The sequence below is a fragment of the Drosophila nasuta genome, chromosome 3, assembly GCF_023558535.2.
Source record: "Drosophila nasuta strain 15112-1781.00 chromosome 3, ASM2355853v1, whole genome shotgun sequence".
NCBI lineage: Eukaryota > Metazoa > Arthropoda > Insecta > Diptera > Drosophilidae > Drosophila > Drosophila nasuta.
The window spans coordinates 13,283,236-13,300,165 of record NC_083457.1 but is presented as its reverse complement, the minus strand read 5'-3'; the positions used below and the strand labels follow the sequence as shown (position 1 = coordinate 13,300,165).

General features: G+C 37.0%; 2 long non-coding RNA genes across 3 annotated transcripts; both read left to right on the top strand.

The window, feature by feature from the left end:
• The first annotated feature begins 11,472 nt into the window (after positions 1–11,472).
• Positions 11,473–12,089, top strand: LOC132790701 (uncharacterized). The gene is made up of 3 exons (XR_009632820.1): positions 11,473–11,598; positions 11,667–11,921; positions 11,982–12,089. It is a non-coding gene; the product is annotated as an uncharacterized LOC132790701 (long non-coding RNA).
• Positions 12,090–12,280: 191 nt separating this feature from the next.
• On the top strand, positions 12,281–13,332 carry LOC132790700 (uncharacterized). 2 transcript variants are annotated; one of them, XR_009632818.1, is made up of 3 exons: positions 12,281–12,421; positions 12,578–12,852; positions 12,918–13,325. It is a non-coding gene; the product is annotated as an uncharacterized LOC132790700 (long non-coding RNA). The 2 variants fall into 2 exon arrangements; XR_009632819.1 differs by lacking the exon at positions 12,281–12,421 and adding an exon at positions 12,437–12,506 and having other exon boundaries at positions 12,918–13,332.
• Positions 13,333–16,930: the final 3,598 nt, after the last annotated feature.

The following is a 16,930-nucleotide window of genomic DNA, read 5'->3' as shown; positions in this document are numbered from 1 at the left end:
TAAGTGAACATTGCAACAACAACAATACAAAACAAGAAAGTGAACACACAGAATTAAATGCTTGCATCATGCTACGACATTGACAACGATGTTGACATTGAAGCAGCCGCATTAAGATATATTATACGTATATAGATAAATATTACGTATACGCCACAATGCGCAATGGCTAGCTGTAGCTGTGCAAACGAAACCAGGACGATAGCACGACAATGCTGGGCCAATAAAACGCATCACAGTCATTTCACTGGCTGACTGACTGTTCTATATAAACATACAGATAGCTACACGTAACTTGGCACGCCCAAAGTTTCCATGGGCAGCATATGAAATCGATTTCGAGTTTGCAGTAAAAATGCAAATAAGAGCATCAATACGGCTAAAGTTGCTTTTTGAATACGTTTTGCCTGTCAATGCCAACAAAACAAACATAGTTAAGGCAACGAACACAATAGTTGCAACCAGCAACAGTTACAGATGCAATTACAGAAACGGATTCGCATTACGTATCTGTTTTCGATGCAGATTTGTGTTTAAGCTAACTTCTTTCCCAATTGATACTTATTGTTTGAAACTGTTGTAATGATTGATTTGCATTTAGTTTACCATAAATGGGAGGAAAGCTGATATTAATATTTATGTTGTAAGTTGGGATTACATGTCTGTATTAATTTTGCATTTCGAATTTGAGTGAGTTTTGAATCTTTTTAATGGCAAAACTGTCTCAAGAATTCGTCATTATTTTTTGTTCTGAAATTTACCATAGAGTATTGGCTGGATTGAAATTGCTTACAAAAGGTTTGAATAAGTTCTTAAGTGTTGAAAGTATATAGAAGAGGTTGACATATTATGTATTAATAATGTAAGTTTTAGCTACATGATTAGGTTTAGTTTTTTAAAAAAGAAACCGAGCATTAGATCGAAGTTTGTTTATAGAATAGGATTATTGTTCAGTTCCAACCTTCACTTCATTCACTTAGGCCACTCAAGTTCAATTTCATTTATAACAACATTATCAAAAGCGTTGCAAACTAACTTCGACAGTTGCACACACAGAAAAGTGCAATCCACTCGAACTTGCAACCAAACGTATATATTCAATTTTCGATTCTTGTTCGCAGATTGATGCACTATTATTTTATTTTATTTTTTTTTTTGCCGCGGAGTCAACTGCAACGCTTAATGCGATTTCTTTACACCATGTTGCACATTTCGCGAGTGCCGCCGAGTTCAAATGACTGTGAAAATGCATGGGAGTATTCCAAAAAATATGAAACACACGCAGAGAGATGCAACAAATATTGAAGGGGGTTATCGAAATGCCACTAGAAAGTTTTGCATTTTGTGTGCAACATTTTTGCAACTTATCAACATCCATTTTATGCAACTCGGCCTTGAACACTTGAATGTGGAAGGATTATTGTAACAACAGCCTGAACTATGCATAGAATATTTAATAAAATGTTGTACTAAGATCCGGGTGAATAGTATAAATCTTGTTCGTTAATCTAATACATATTAGAAAATAAAAAATCAATATATTGTAGAATAAAATATATTTTTCATATATAGTTTACAAATTATTCTTAGTTCAGAAGGCATGAACTTTGTTATTTATAGTCAATAGCAAAACGTTTGTTAAAATCTTTTTAATTTATTCTTTAATCTTTTTAACTATCAAGTTATTCTTGCTTTCAATTTGTTAATAAAATTTGTATAGTACAGAACCAAATAGGACAAAACATAATTCAATTTTAAAAAGATTTTTTTTTTCATTTTGAATAGGAAAAATGTCAATTAAAGTTTTAAATTTAGATGTACAATTTATATCAAATTTAGACATTGTTCAAATATAGATTAACAATAAAATATTTTTACAGTCAGTTAGGACAATGTTTCTTATTCATAAATCTAAAATACTAATTCCCAAATGTGTCCCACTTGAAGCTTTTTGTCTGTTGCAACTGCTGTTCATAACATGGTCTAAAAACATCGCAGAAGGGGTTGCCTTTGCGGATAGAGATACATTTTAAGGATAAAGATAACTAACGGTTAAATTGGCACACTTGCAATGCGCAGTTGCCAAACGAGAGAGAGAAATTTGTTAGACAGTTTCTCTCTCTGTTTTGTTCGGTGTCTGTAAACTTCGTGGAGCTTTTAGGGCTCTGTTAAATCAAAACATTTGGGACTAGGTTTTGTAATGTTTTGAAGTCAGCGGCTCCCGCTCCATCTCCTTCCTTCTTCTTCTCATCTCTAGATCTGCTATTATTTGTTGATTTCCATAGAAGAACACGCGCTCAATTTGATTGAATTGTTATTGTTATTTGACTGTAGTTGTACTCGCTGCTGCTTGCCTTTCGCCTTTTTCTTTTTCTTAGCTTCTACTTCTGCTGTTGCTGTTGCTCATATTCCAAGTTTTTGCGGCCACTACTACGTTGGCCATTTAGCCAAGTGCACATTGAGGCCAAATATGTAGTAGCTTAGGCTGTGTGTGAGGCAATGTCAGTTCCATTGACTTGAATAAATAACGAGTCCTACGTGATTTGATTTTCGAGTCGTGCGCTTGTTTGTCTTCTGCACGTGGCTGTCCAAAAGATTTCCAAGTGTGCCCGTACTTCTATTATATGAGTGTACGTAGGTATGAATGTGTGTGCGAGTGTGATAGTGTGAGTGTGCCTATTGTTTGGGTCACTAAATGGCCACGCTATGTGGTTGCTTTGGTTGGCTATTTAAGGCCTGACTAGCTGCAGTAACAGTTGCAATTTGTAGCCTGCTTTTAGGCTGGCCCTGACCTACTATATCTGCCTGTATGTGTTTGCTATATGTGTGAGAGAGTGAGGTGTGTCAGAGTGTTTGTGTGTATGACTGAGGTGTGTCAGTGTGTGTGTCAACTGTCAGCGGTATTGTCAAACATCAACGTCAAAGTTATTTCCTAATTGAATGTGTATTTGCATTTCATACACAATTCGCGCGGCGGCCTTCACACACATTGCTCTCTCCTCCCTTTCTTCCTCTCCCCTCTCTCTACCGCTCGCTGTTGCATATGCAACACTTATGTGTCACAGTCTTTTGCGTCTGTTTTCGTTGTTGCAGCTCGTCAAACATTGCCGACAGGGCTTCTCATTATCATTAACTGGCAACGGGCAACAAACAGGCAACTGGTGACAGGACTGACGACACTCTCCTTGGACCACTTCAGAGTCGTTGCTGTTGTTGCTGCTGATGCTACTGCAGCTGCTTTTTTGCTGCTCTTTGGCATGCAGTGAACTATGCGAAGTGCTGTCCCTCCATCTCCCTTCCTTCCTCCCTGCAGCATGGTGCGAAACTTTAAGTGCGGCAATTGCTGGCAAGTGTCAGGCCGAGCTTTGCAATTGACATAATTAGTTGACTTGTGTGGCAGCTGTATGCGAGTGTGTGTGGCATGTGTGTGCAGCAGTGCTGTGTGAAGCACTTGTGAGTACTGAGCTTCATGCTCATGTCTCACGGCAAATTGGCAATGTGAAGCAATCAAATGGAAACAAACAATTAGAGTTGCACACAACTTAAAAGTGAAGCACACAAAATGGGGAATACATTTTGTTTGGATTTTATTTGTTGAGCAAAGTTGCAAGACAAATACAAAGAATATAGCACACTAAGCAGAAATGAATGCTGAACAATATTCAGTTAGGAGTAAACTATTTTATAAATTTGGAGAAAGATAAATGAGTTAAATAAGGGTTTTTAAACTAAAAATATATTGTAGCAATCATAAAGATATAATTTAAGTTGTTCTCAATAAAATATATATAAAAAAAATAAAATTTATTATACTAAACAGAATTGATAGCTTTATAATATGCACATAAATCGAAAATCTATGTAGAAATGATAAGAATCCAATCAAGATTACTAAACTGAGTTGCTTGGTAGCGCCATCTATGGTTTGGTGTTACAATGATGATTAGATTTTTCGAACCCTCAAAGTATGCTACAAAAATTTGTGATGCTGCACATGTAATTGCTTACAAATTACAAATATCCTATCTGGGCCATATCCTTGCGCATTTTAATAGTACTTGTTGCATTCAATTCATTAGAACGAAATCTATCAATTAACATAAAAAAACTAAGATATCTATAAATTCAACCAAGATTACCAATCTAAGTTGCTTAGTAGCGCCATCTATGGGTTGGTGTCATAATGACATTTGGATTTATCGCACCCTCAAAGTATGCTACAAAAAATTTTGTTGCTGCACATTGTTTATAAATAAAAAAATTATCCTATCTCGGCCATATCCTTGTGCATTTTGACAGGACTTGTTGCATTCGATTCGTATGAACGAAATCTATTAATTGACATCAAAAAATTATGGGGTCATATAAGAATCCAACACTTGTAAAATTTTGGCTTTTGAGCTTAAGAAAATTGTGAAAATCATAAAATCCTGGTTATCTCAGAAAGTAACAGGACGATTTGAATGTGCTTTTCCCAGTTGGTAGCCCTATTAAAATTATATTGTTCAACACTAATTTTAGCTTGATCCTGCAAAGGACTCCAGAGATATAACTCGTTTTCTATATACAAAAAACTTGTTATATCTCGGCCGTTTGAAGGACTTTCAAGGATATTTTTATATATTCTGCATTCTTGTGTTAATATCTATTGATTTGGAAAAGGACATCCAAATCGTCCTTTAAATGGCGAAGTTACAGCAGAAAATTGGATTTTTTGCCAATTTTTGCATGCCACCCCCTTGTAAAATTTTTCAGTAATTTTTTTGGTTTAGTTTTGAAAATCCTTGAATGCCAACCGATAGTGTTGGTATAGGTGCTGACAAAAATACATGTCCTTTTGAAATTCGTCAAGATCCGGCCAAGTTATAGCTATAGTAATTTTGTACATTAGCGAAAATATGATACAAACTTGGTGTGTGTGTGTGTATGCTTTAAATAATCATATTATATAAAATACCATATAAGACAACAGGAAAAAGTGTTACACTATACAGTTTATAATTGATTTATAATATTTCAAGCTGTTGCCCACAATAATTTGAACTTAAATACTTTTACAATTTGCCATTATTTATTTATTCGAGATAAACCAAAGTGAGTGAAGTTGAATAGAAGTAGTTTGTAAATGTAAATGTAAATGTAAAAATTAAAATAAATAGTACAAATACATTTGTAAAATTAAAACATTCAAACACAAAAAATATATGAAAGTAGTTAACAACTAAAATCTAATAACACGTGATTCGATCGCGATAGGACGTATAATAACAATAACGTTGAGGACATTTACATATCGGTGATCTCTAACTGAGATTCGTAGACAGCACATACACTCGCTGCTGCTTCCGCTTCATCATTGGTTAAATTGTCAGAAGCATTTTGATCTTCGATGGTAATGCGCTTAAGGACTTCAACGATCTCGCAATGGACTACCGCTTTACGCAGAATTTTGCATGGAATCGTTGGGATCGAGTAGCTCTTCTTTCAGTGCACCGAGTTCCACATGCGCCTTGGCTCGAGCATAGTTACCATCATAGCTGAGCGGTACCCGCAGAATAGCTTGCGTGGAGGCGTCGAGTTTCTGTAAATAACCAAATAGATGATTGGATTGATCGATAGATTGATGAAAAGTGAATGTCCCTTACATTGAGTTTTCTCTTGCAGCAGACTGGTTGTGCACATCAATGTGCTTCAGATTGACGCCCTTCTCTAGCAGATACAGCACCAGACTAGCTGTACCTTGATACGCAGCCAGATCCAGAGCAGTTCGACCATTGTGATCTTCGCAGACAGGCAAAACACAGCGCCGTGAAACCCTCATGACTCTCGACGTCCTCGTCGGCTAAAACACCGTAATTTATTATTAGTGTAAGCATTTAATTTTAGGATTTTAAACAAAGTTGCCTTGTACCCATCATAGGAGTATATTTTTATAAAAAAAAAAGAATTTATATTTTTCTCTATGAACGAAACGAAGTTGCAAGGAAATTAAATTGAATCAGAAATTATAAGATCTATATTCTTTACATATAAGTGGAGGAGGACGACTTTTGAGAAGGAGAATAAAAAGCCATCATCAGTTTCACCTTACGAAAAGATTCTCTAAAACAAGTGTAAATAATTAATAACCACAAATTGTTGTCAATAATAACAGCATAATTAAAAATTGACTATCGTCAATATAATTTACAATCACTAAGCAAGGGTTACTCCCACTCTTCTCTCACTTAATAAAAGGCTGTTGTTGTATTCATCAAGTTATTAATAATGCACAACTTGTTTTAGGCGAAGCTATTCAAATTTTGCGCAAAGCGATAGTCAATTTTGTGTGTGAGTGTGTGGCAGACTGGCCGAGGGTCACCGCAACGACAACCGCAACCGCAGTCACAGCTACAACCACAACCGCACACACACAACTAAGTTTGGCTTTATCAGCGAGTCGACTCAACTTGTGATACCAGCTAAACCCATGACTTCCCCTCCTTCCCCCTCTACTAGCTGCAGTTCTATGCATATGCATGTCTCTACGTACACTAACACACACACACACACTCTTTCAAAAAGGGGTTGCGTAATTTGCATATAGATTAAAGGAGCGAACTGCCGTAGAAGACAAACAACCGCTGTGCCGCACATCAGACGGTCATAGAATCTTACGATAACCCTTCTACTCCCCTTTTCCTTCCCCTCTCTCTCTCTGGCCCCCTTTTTTGCTTTGAAGGCGTAGTGAACGGGAGATTTCTTGCACTTTTGCCGACTGCATTTGTTGCTTCCGTTCCGTTATGTTCGCATTTTTTGTTTGCTCCATTTTTACATACATTTATTTCAACTCTTTTTCTGTTAATAACACACAGCGTGGTGCAAGGGGTGCAGGGGGTGTGCATTGGGGGCGTATGTTGTTTGTACTTTTGAATATGTTGTTGCATAATTTGCGGCGCTCTATGAGCAGTTTTATATTGTTCGAGCGGCTTAATTGCAGTTTGCTACCAGACATGCTGCCTGCTGCTGCTGGTGCACTCGATAATTAAGTGCAACTAGTGCACTTGTGGCAAGTTCAACTTGTTCTTTAAACGCAATCATTGCCATGTAACTAGCTCACTTTTTGGCATGAACAACTTATATGCTAATGAGCGCAAACAAGTCGTAATTTCACTGCGTTTAGGTCTTAGATGCGAAGTCGAATCAAAGACTTTAATGATTGAGAATAATTGCAGATGCAGCGAGGAATAATTAGTGCACCGAATGATCCTTACAAAAATGACAAAGATAACAGAGGAAGAAATGCTAAACGCTAAAAAAATAGAAATAGCTGAGGACTCTGGTAACTGAACATCGATTGATCCTACCAGATTTAAGATAGAAATTGCAGACAAAGGCAATGATTGAGAACAGTTACAGCGATTAGACAAACACAATAAATAAAGAATCTGCTAGAAGAGTAATAATTAAAAGAGAAAAGTTGCGTATTCACAAGACAAAAAGCTATAGCTTCTGAAAGTGAATACTGAATGAATATAGCTTGCAAATCACCTGATCTACTAAAAGGTTTTTTCAAATCTTACTTTCTGGAAAAATTTATTATTAGTTTTCCTTACATTGTTTTATTTTTCCTTAAGTTCATTTGTTGATTTAAAAAGTCCATCTTAGCTTCACATTTTCACTCTTTTAAATATCCCATTTTGTATTCCTCAATAAAACAAAAATCGATTTATCCTACCGGATACGAGATATAGACTAGAGTAACGATTGGAAATAGTTGCAAAAGTGACGAGCAATGATTAGTCAAGTGGTCTCAACAAATATTAAAGACAATAGAAACTGCAGAAAAAGTAAAAAGTAAGAAAAGTTACTCATTCGTAAGACGAATAGCGATAGCTTATAATAAGAGAAGGCAATTGGTAGCAGCTCTTGTAATTGGTCAGTTTAAGATTTTATATAAATACATTATACAGATTGAGTTTGCATTTATGTTTCAAATTTTAGACTCAACAAAAAGCCAACTCGGGAAGAGGAAAAAAGCGAGAGCCAATTTTTATAGGATTTATAAGGATTTTTATAATGTTTTCTGATATTATTTATTATTATGATTATGTATTATTATTTATTAGGTAAGAGATGCGATATCCTATGATAAATTTAACAAATGCAAATCGACTGAACCAGATACAAGACAGAATTTGCGGACTAGAGCAATGATTAAGAACAGTTGCACTTTTGTGCATATTGAAGATGGGTAATTAACTGCTACGCAAACAGCAACACAGCTTATGATAAGTGATAGTCGCTTAGTAACTGAAAATCTCTTTTAAGCAAGCAACTGACGGACACTTGCCACAGCAGAGAAATGCTCGTGGCAAGCAAGAACATTGAAAACAGTTGCAAGCTTGCGCTCTCTCAAGGTTTCAACTCCGCCATTTGCTTAGCTTTTTATTTGCGAGCTCGAAATGAAATGTTAAGCAGCATCAAATGATGTTATTAATATAATTACTTATAGTGAATAATGTGCTCTGCTTGATGTTGCAAACACTCTAAGTGGGTCTTGTGCTCCTTGCTTTTGCTGCTCACAGTAAGACACATCAGTATGCAGCACAACAGCAACACACTCTTATATGTATGTATATGTGTGTACTTGGATGTAGCACAGCAAAAAATGTGTTTCATGTCTTGCCTTGGCTTTTTTGAAGGCACTGCCGCTGCCTTTTTCGCATTCGTGTCTCGGACATGAATTACGTTTACCGACAATTAATTCCAAGTGAAAATGTGCTAAAACTTTTAATTGGGCAGCCAAGTGGCTGACGGTGTCTGCAGCGAGCGGAGCGGAGAATTTCGTAGCGGCGGCAGCCATAAAAATGTCGACAACATGCCAGGAAAATTTCGAAGCCATTTTGCAGCAGCAGGTGCAACGAACAGTTTTAGGCAAAAGGCATGACCCCATCCCCCATTCCCCGTCTCCCGTCTATCTTCGCTTCGCTTCTGACGCTGACACAAAGTTTTGAGCTTGTGTGCAGCCGATTAGCAAAAGGCTCCAGAAGTGTCCATGGAAGCGCGTTGCGTATACGTCGCGTAGCCCGTTTTAATGAAAGTAAAACATGCGCGTATTTTGTAAGCCCACAAAAAATAACGCAGCTGGCAGAGACCGAGACAGAGTGCAATGCAAATTGGCATTTGTGATTGGCCCGTTGGGCACATCCGCATTGTGTTTGCTGCTAGAACGCTACTTTAAAATGTTTGCTTATCAAATAACGCACTCACTGTGAAATCGCAATTGCTGTTGCACGCACAACAGCAGCAGCAGCAGCTGCGACTGCTGCCACGCCCACAGCGATGCCCACTTCAAACCCATCAAAGTCAAGCAAAACAAAGGTTGTGCGAATTATGCAAGCGTGTAAAATGCTGCAAAAACCGCCAAACAGAACGCTGCACACAGAACTCCGCACTTCAAATTCTCGCCTCGACGCACGGTTTATACGCAATATTTCCGCTGTATTATGATTCGCTCAAAGGGAAAACCAAAGCTGCTGCACTTTGTCCAGCAAACTTGCAATTATTCAAACTTTCTGTGTGAACGCAAAACCAATTATGCTGAACTGCAAATTCTAAGGTGGAAGCTTAAGAGCAATAGGATTAAAGTTGGATTGAAATGTTTGCGCAAATATGACAATGGTAAGTCCGAACAAAAAAAGAAACTTAGATTGAAAAGTAAATTGCAAATCTCGATTTCTCTCGAGAACATTTCAATCTAAAACAAGTAAAAATACTATAGTCAAGTAAGAGTTATCTGCTATCAATTTTAAATAAAAGCAAATAAGTGCGGTATTATTCTGAAAATACACCAAAAATAATAAAATTATACCGCAGATGAGATACTACATTCTACATATACCACAGAGGTTAAAATATACCAAATTGTCAGGCAAAGCAGCTAAAATAACTTTTAAAATTTGTATTCGATCGCTAACAGATCAGGAAAGATAAGTACTGAAGTTATTATTGCCTATACTCTAGCTTTATAATTACTCTTGTTATTCGATATTTTAAAATTATATATTTTTGTCTTGTAGTCTCTGAGATCAATGTCTTAATACGGAGGGAGAGACAACCAGACCGACATGACACATTAAGAATATACATACATATATACTTTATAAGATAGGAGATGACTCTTTCATGGAGGCACAAAGTTACAAAGGGTAACGGATAAAAAACATGAAACAAGAAAAAGGTTGAATATATCTTAAAACAAGATTTCGATGTTAAATTGGCTTCTTGCTTCACGAATGTTTTATTCTGTTCAGAAAAAAAGAATGAAAATTGGAAATAGCTATAGCAAATCTGTGAAATTTAAACCTTACTCTCTTTAAAACCCCCATCTTCAATTAGAGCACATACGACATTTTTCTCGTCTGTGCAATTTTCAATAATTTAAGTTCAATAGAATCGACCAACGATGTAGCAACAACAGTAACAACAACAGCAACAAGAATTGTTCAGGCTGCGGCAACTGGAACTGGCATCATAAATTACAGAGCTGCCATTAGCTAACACAAAACGAAATTTTTCAATTAAACTAAAGGCCATTGCTGATAGTGGCAATGTCATTAGCAGTGGCCGCCGGTGCCAAACGCCCGTGTAGAGCTCCCGAAGGACCTCCTGGGGCCGACACAGTACGACAGGTAGCTGGTGTCACATAAATTAAAATCGAAGCCTGGCAATTTTATGTGCATTTAATGCGAGCGAATCTAGCACCAGCATCGAGTGGGGCAACGTTTAAATGATGGCCGTGTTTTTCGCTTTTCAGTTGGATATACGAGAGCTTTTCTATTGTTTATGGGCGCTGCATCTAATTGACATTTTGAAAATGTCGACAATTGAAGGGGACACAGGGACCAGTCATAAAGTTAATAAGCAATTTGCATAACAAATTTTCTAAAACGTTGACAACATGTCACCATCAATGGCAGACACGCGCACGGGGCGAATGCTTAATGCTGCCAGCGTCGCATTGCGTATACGCCTTGTGGTCGGCGAACATGGAATGGTCATGCATTTAATTGTTTTGTTGGGCCAGAGAGTGCCTAAAAGCTACTACCATCCACATTCCACTCTCTGCACTCACTCGCAAACTGTCGCGCATCCTTTTCGCATTTTTCAGCCATACGCTCGTAATTTATTCTCGAGTTGTTAATTAGCATGGCAACAACATGCAACATGCGTGCATGCCACCAATTGCACTGCATTAAAAGCCAGATACATTTTCGGCAAACATAGTGTTAGCGGTTGGGCGAAAGTTGGGCAAATGAAGGAGAAATTACAATGTTCCACTGTGAAATAGATTTACACTGCACGAAATATTGATGAAATATCAAATTATTCTGTGTATATGTGAAAAATGTTTGATAGTTCTACTAGTGAATCCTTTTTATATAAGAAATATACTTGTATATGTTAGTCCAAACGCTTGCACTTTATATTAAATTATTCTAAGCACTCTATGTCAAATACAACAAGATTATTCTATCCCAAATCAGTTTAAAAGTGGTTAAAATTCTAGCCATTAAAAAGGTAAAATTTCAAACAGAATGCAAATAAAAATAAAACGTAATTACTGACCAAAATTTGTGGACATAAAAATGAATAATTCAATTCACAATTTGTAACTTTTGCAGCTTTCAGCTAAATATCAGGTGACCCAAAACATTTTGGCCTCACTATGGCCAAGCGCACAAAGTCGACTTGCCACAACATCATTATGTTTAAAACACATATAAATGTGCATATGAATGTGGGATTGCTGTAATTGTAGCCCAAAAGTTGACCGCCAAATAAAGTTTGTTTTGTAAACGCGAGTTGCAGTTCTGTGCTATGCAAAATGAAATACCTCTGCTTTATGTCAATAATTTACAAAAATGATTATTTTGAAAGTGAGCACATAATATTATTCTACAAAATTTAACACTTTAATCAAATTATTATAATTTTAGAATTTTTCTTCTTTACATGACTAAATTTATTGTGGTACAGTTGACAATTTGCCCCATAACAGTCAATAAAAATTCATAATTTATCAAAGCGTAATTTGAATATATCAACTACTACAAAACTTTAAAAGTTATAAAAAAATAAGAATTCAATGTTTTTTTTTTGCAACCATAAAGAAAAATGTTCTTTTAACTTTTTCAGTTGCTCGAATTCAGATTTTCAAATTTAGCGCCAGATAGTTAACAGAATGTTAGCAAACCATGTTAACTCACAATGTGCTGTAAACATTTTAGTATTTTATTCATTTTACGGCAATAGGTACACACTAAGCAACAGCTGTTTTTCCAAAACATAGCTTCGTTTAGAAACAATTTGACAAACATTTGGGAAAGTAAATGAATAATATTGTTTGTTGAACTATTATAGTTTAAAAAATGTTTACGTAAGTATTTAAGAACTTTTACATGGGCTTTGCGTTAAAAATATTCAAACAACATACAAAAAGACAATTGGCGAATATTTCAGCGGTAGCTAAATTTTGGAATTGACTTTTCGAATTTTAACGATTATTATTAACAAATCTGACTTTTATTTTTAGACAAATATAATGCTACTTATGTGGCAATAGTGAAGATACATTGAAATATATTAAAAAATGAACAGATTTGCTCTTGTTGGCTTGGCTTCTGGATTACTTTGTCGCCAATTTCACCAGGATAAAATTAGATGATGGGTCAGAAAGTCTGCGGAAATTACTATTCTTGGTCTTTTGAAATGGAAATCAATTAAATCAAGATGATGCTATCTGAATGGAGGTTGGACTTCTCAACACTCAAAGCTAGGTAGCTGTCATGGTTTCCGGTTGAAAGTAATGTAAGTTATTGTAAATCTCTCAACTGCAATGTTTCACTAAAGTTTTACTTTTTCACTATTAACAGGAAGATAACCATTTATGATGTCTTGACAATCGGGAAGCTTCAACTGTACCTCTCATGAATATTCTCACATGAATATACCTCAACCTATATACACACCTATTCCATATGCTACAGCTAATCACTGACCAAGCTTAATAAGCTGTTAAGATTGTTTAGCTAGTAAGTCACTAAAAGCATGCTCCGACACTTCAGCTATGTTCCAACAAATAAATGCCAAGTGACAGACTATTTTGGGAGTGTGAAGAAAGCACAAACTTATGCAAATTGTATATATTTCGGCAATGTCAGCGCTATGCCGCAAATTAAGCCAAACAACTGGCGACAGCAACAACAGCGACAAAGCGAGCGGAACCCAAGTCACGCTCCGAGTTTTTATTTTGATTCTTCGGCGGCCCATTTACAGCAGCAAAGCAAACGAAAGAAAGAAAAAAAAGGCAGCCATGAATATGCACTTAGTCATTTTGGGCCTTTTCTCTTACGTCGTCGTCTACGTTTTTTAGTTATACCTTTCTCAAGCGTGACTCGTGACTCATGCATGTGGCATGGGGCATATAATATCTGACAGCGAACTTCGATAGGGATTGAGATTGAGCTTTGGGACAACGTGGATATGAACACTTAAGTGCTCATGGTTCATGGCATGATCCAAGTGGGCAACAAGTAAACAAATCAGCTGCTAACGTGTGACTAAGTAAACATTATGAGCTTATAATGATCTGGCATGCGATCAATCATAGCAAACTGGTTTTCTAGACAATCTATTGCTGGGTTACGGGAACACAACACAACACAGCATTGCATTGCTGAGAATTCCTTCAAATTGCTCTGGCAAATTGCGCTGCAACATTGCATTTCCTGTTAGCTAAGAAATGCTGCGCTTAGTGTTTGTTGTGTTTATTGTGCGTTTTCTTTTTTGGTTTATGTAAGTGCAACGCCAGCAATTCTGTTTGCTGAGAAACAAGATCTTGTATCTTTTGTAGAATCGCACTGCGGCTGCGGTTCGCCAGCGAATGGGAATACAAATGGGTTTTGAGAGTGTGTATGAGGGTTAAGACCTCTTCATTTTTAGAGTTTCATAAATTTTGCGGTTTCATTGTAGCATCTCTTTTTGTTTTTTTGCAGAAAAATTGCTGATTCTTCATTTCGCTTCTGTCACTGTGACTGACCTCTAAGCTGAAGACAGTTATACGCATTGTTTTGATCATGTTTCTTTATAAGATTCTTATGTAATGTTTGCTATTGGAAATTGGATCTGGATCTGTTAAGAATAGCAAACGCAGCAGCACTTCGTGCTGAATTCTGAATTCATCTATTTCGAAACTCACCTTGATCTTTGAGCACACTTCCAGCTCAGCAGCAGCAGCAACAGCTCCCGATGCCCCTTGGAGGCGAGCAGAAAACCAGTTGAGCAGCTTGGCCTGGCCCCAAGAGAATTAAAGTGCGCCGCCAGTTACTAAAACTGACTAATCTCTGGCAGCTGCTCCACTTCATTCGCTGTCTGCATCGACTGCGGCATCGGCATCGGCGGAGTCGGAGTCAGGTCTCCAGCTGTCAGACTTGAGCATGAGCATAAGCACAGAGAGATCGGCCCCTGATTTATGGTGTGTGTGTGTTCAGCGTATTCATCGCATTTGCTGTTACTCTGCGGATGACATCATCATCATCATTGGCAAAAATGCTAAAAGTAGAAAGAAAAAAAAAAAACGAAATACAAAAGATTCATTAAAAGTAAAATAAATTGCATATCTGCGCGGAACATTTGCGGATTTCACTTTCAGTCACAAGGAATTCAAAAGTCAGACGGAAATGCTTGGCAATGAGGCGCAAAAGGGTCTCTCATTCATCAGTAGTATTTTGAAGGGCGGGATCAACTATAAATATATTACTATATGGTTGTTGTGCGACCCTTTGGGCCACTTTCAGCTAATTGGCGTAACGCTGTTGCCCTTCTATTAAATGTCGATTATTTGCGCCCCTGGTGACACTTATTCCGGGTTCGCGTGTCAACAGGATACAAAGTGTAAAATGTATGCAAATGTCAGGCAAGGATTACACTTGGACACGTCTCTGGGGGATTAAGCGTACAATACCCCGTCGAACTATATGCTGATTGTTTTTCCACTAGACAGACAGACAGACAGATCTTAAAGCTTTTAAATTAATGAGACACTTGAGCCAACACAATGCAAAACTTTAAGTTTTGTAATTGTCACGTCAAAATATTGTCACTGTGTCGTCAGTTTCCTGGTACAAAGTATACGAACATACATATATTGGCTCTTTAGGGCCAGAGAGGCATTCGTAATTAATCTTATTACGAGGCTGAAGTATTTCGTTGCCGTTGCCCACATCCCCGCCCAGTTGCTAGTCGCATTTATGGAGTCGCCTCGCACATTCACATCTTGTAATCCTTTTAATAAACCCGCGCAACTCGTGCGACACTAGCGTCAATTAATCACTACGATCGAGACAAGATGAGTCGAGTTGAGGAGGAAGAGGGCTGGGGCTAAATGCCGACTCGCCAGAGCCAGAGCCAGAGCAAAAGCAACAACGCACATTCATGCTCATCTATGGGTCGGCACAACACAATTCTGCAATTAAAGATCGGCGACAAGACGCAATACAAAAGAAGATACATTCAACCACTCAAACCATGTGTGTGTGTGTGTGAATGTATCTGCAACTGCAACTAAACACTTTTGTTGTTGTTGTTGTTGCCATTGAATCGGTGTCAAGCTCCATCGCACAGTGTGACGAGGTTGCATACAAATAAATACATTTCATTGTCAGTTCTCTTTTTATAAAAACAGGCCGATTGATAATTGTTGTGATTGCAATTTAATATTTGATTTTTTTTAAAAAACATATGATAGAATGTATACCTTTAAAATAGTTCAACATAAATTTCAGAGAAAAGAATTGTTTGCAATACCGCTAATAGTATGTATTATGTAAAGCAACTATAAAAATAAAAGTTAATGTCTATATTGGTCATTTAATTTCTTTAAATGAAAAGGTATTCAAATAAATAGTTAATGCTTAAAATTTGAAATGAAAATGTTTATAAAAGTTTTTCTTTTTTATATTGTTTCAACAGTAAATATTAACATTTTGGCATCCTTTAGCAAACGTAAAAACAAATCTTTAGAAAATCTCAAGCGGATGTTATAAATTCTTGTTATTAATCTTCAATATTTGCAAGTAAATGATTCATAAAGTTTAAATTTTAAGTATGTACCTTTATATATGGGCAGAAATGTAGAATTTTAATAAAATTAGATTTGAAGGGATGTTTAATACAACATATTTTTAATAGACATACATATTTACAACTATCACATAAAGTTAAAACTACCGAAATAATCTGAGTGCTCTATGCGATTAGAAATCAAGGCAAGCTACGAAATATTTTATTTTGTATCCTCTCAAAGTTAATTTATTAAAGTTTTTCATTAAGCTTAATTGGTCTGCAATTGAATGCTGAACCACTGTGCAGCAATGATGATTTTGCTACTGCCTATGCACGACTGCAGCAAACTTAGCTGGGTGCTTTGTATGTAAGTAAGTAAGCATGTATGGGGCCAGGGACACAATCCATCACTGCACACATTCAAAGTATCTTTGGAGTTAGTTGCCGCAGCAGCTGCAGCGTACACACTCAACATAGATGAGATGCAGGGGAGTACGGTCAAGAGGCGACACAGAGAAAAGAGAGAGATCGGTTGTCTCGTGTTTGTCGTTGCAATGACATTCTGAGTAGCCTCAGGCAAACAGACAACAAACTTACAAAGAGCTCAGCATCGGCAGCGGTAGAGATGCAAATGCAGCAAACACAAACGCAGATACAGATACAGACGAGTCGGTATCAGATTCACTTAACCCGATCGGCGACAGGCAGCGCAACACAGCACAGCGCCGGCATGGGGGTCATAAGTGCAGAGTAAATAAAATATTTTTGAGTTAGGCAACAGCATCAAGATGAATGCAGATGAAGATGAAGCCGAGAGTCCCCA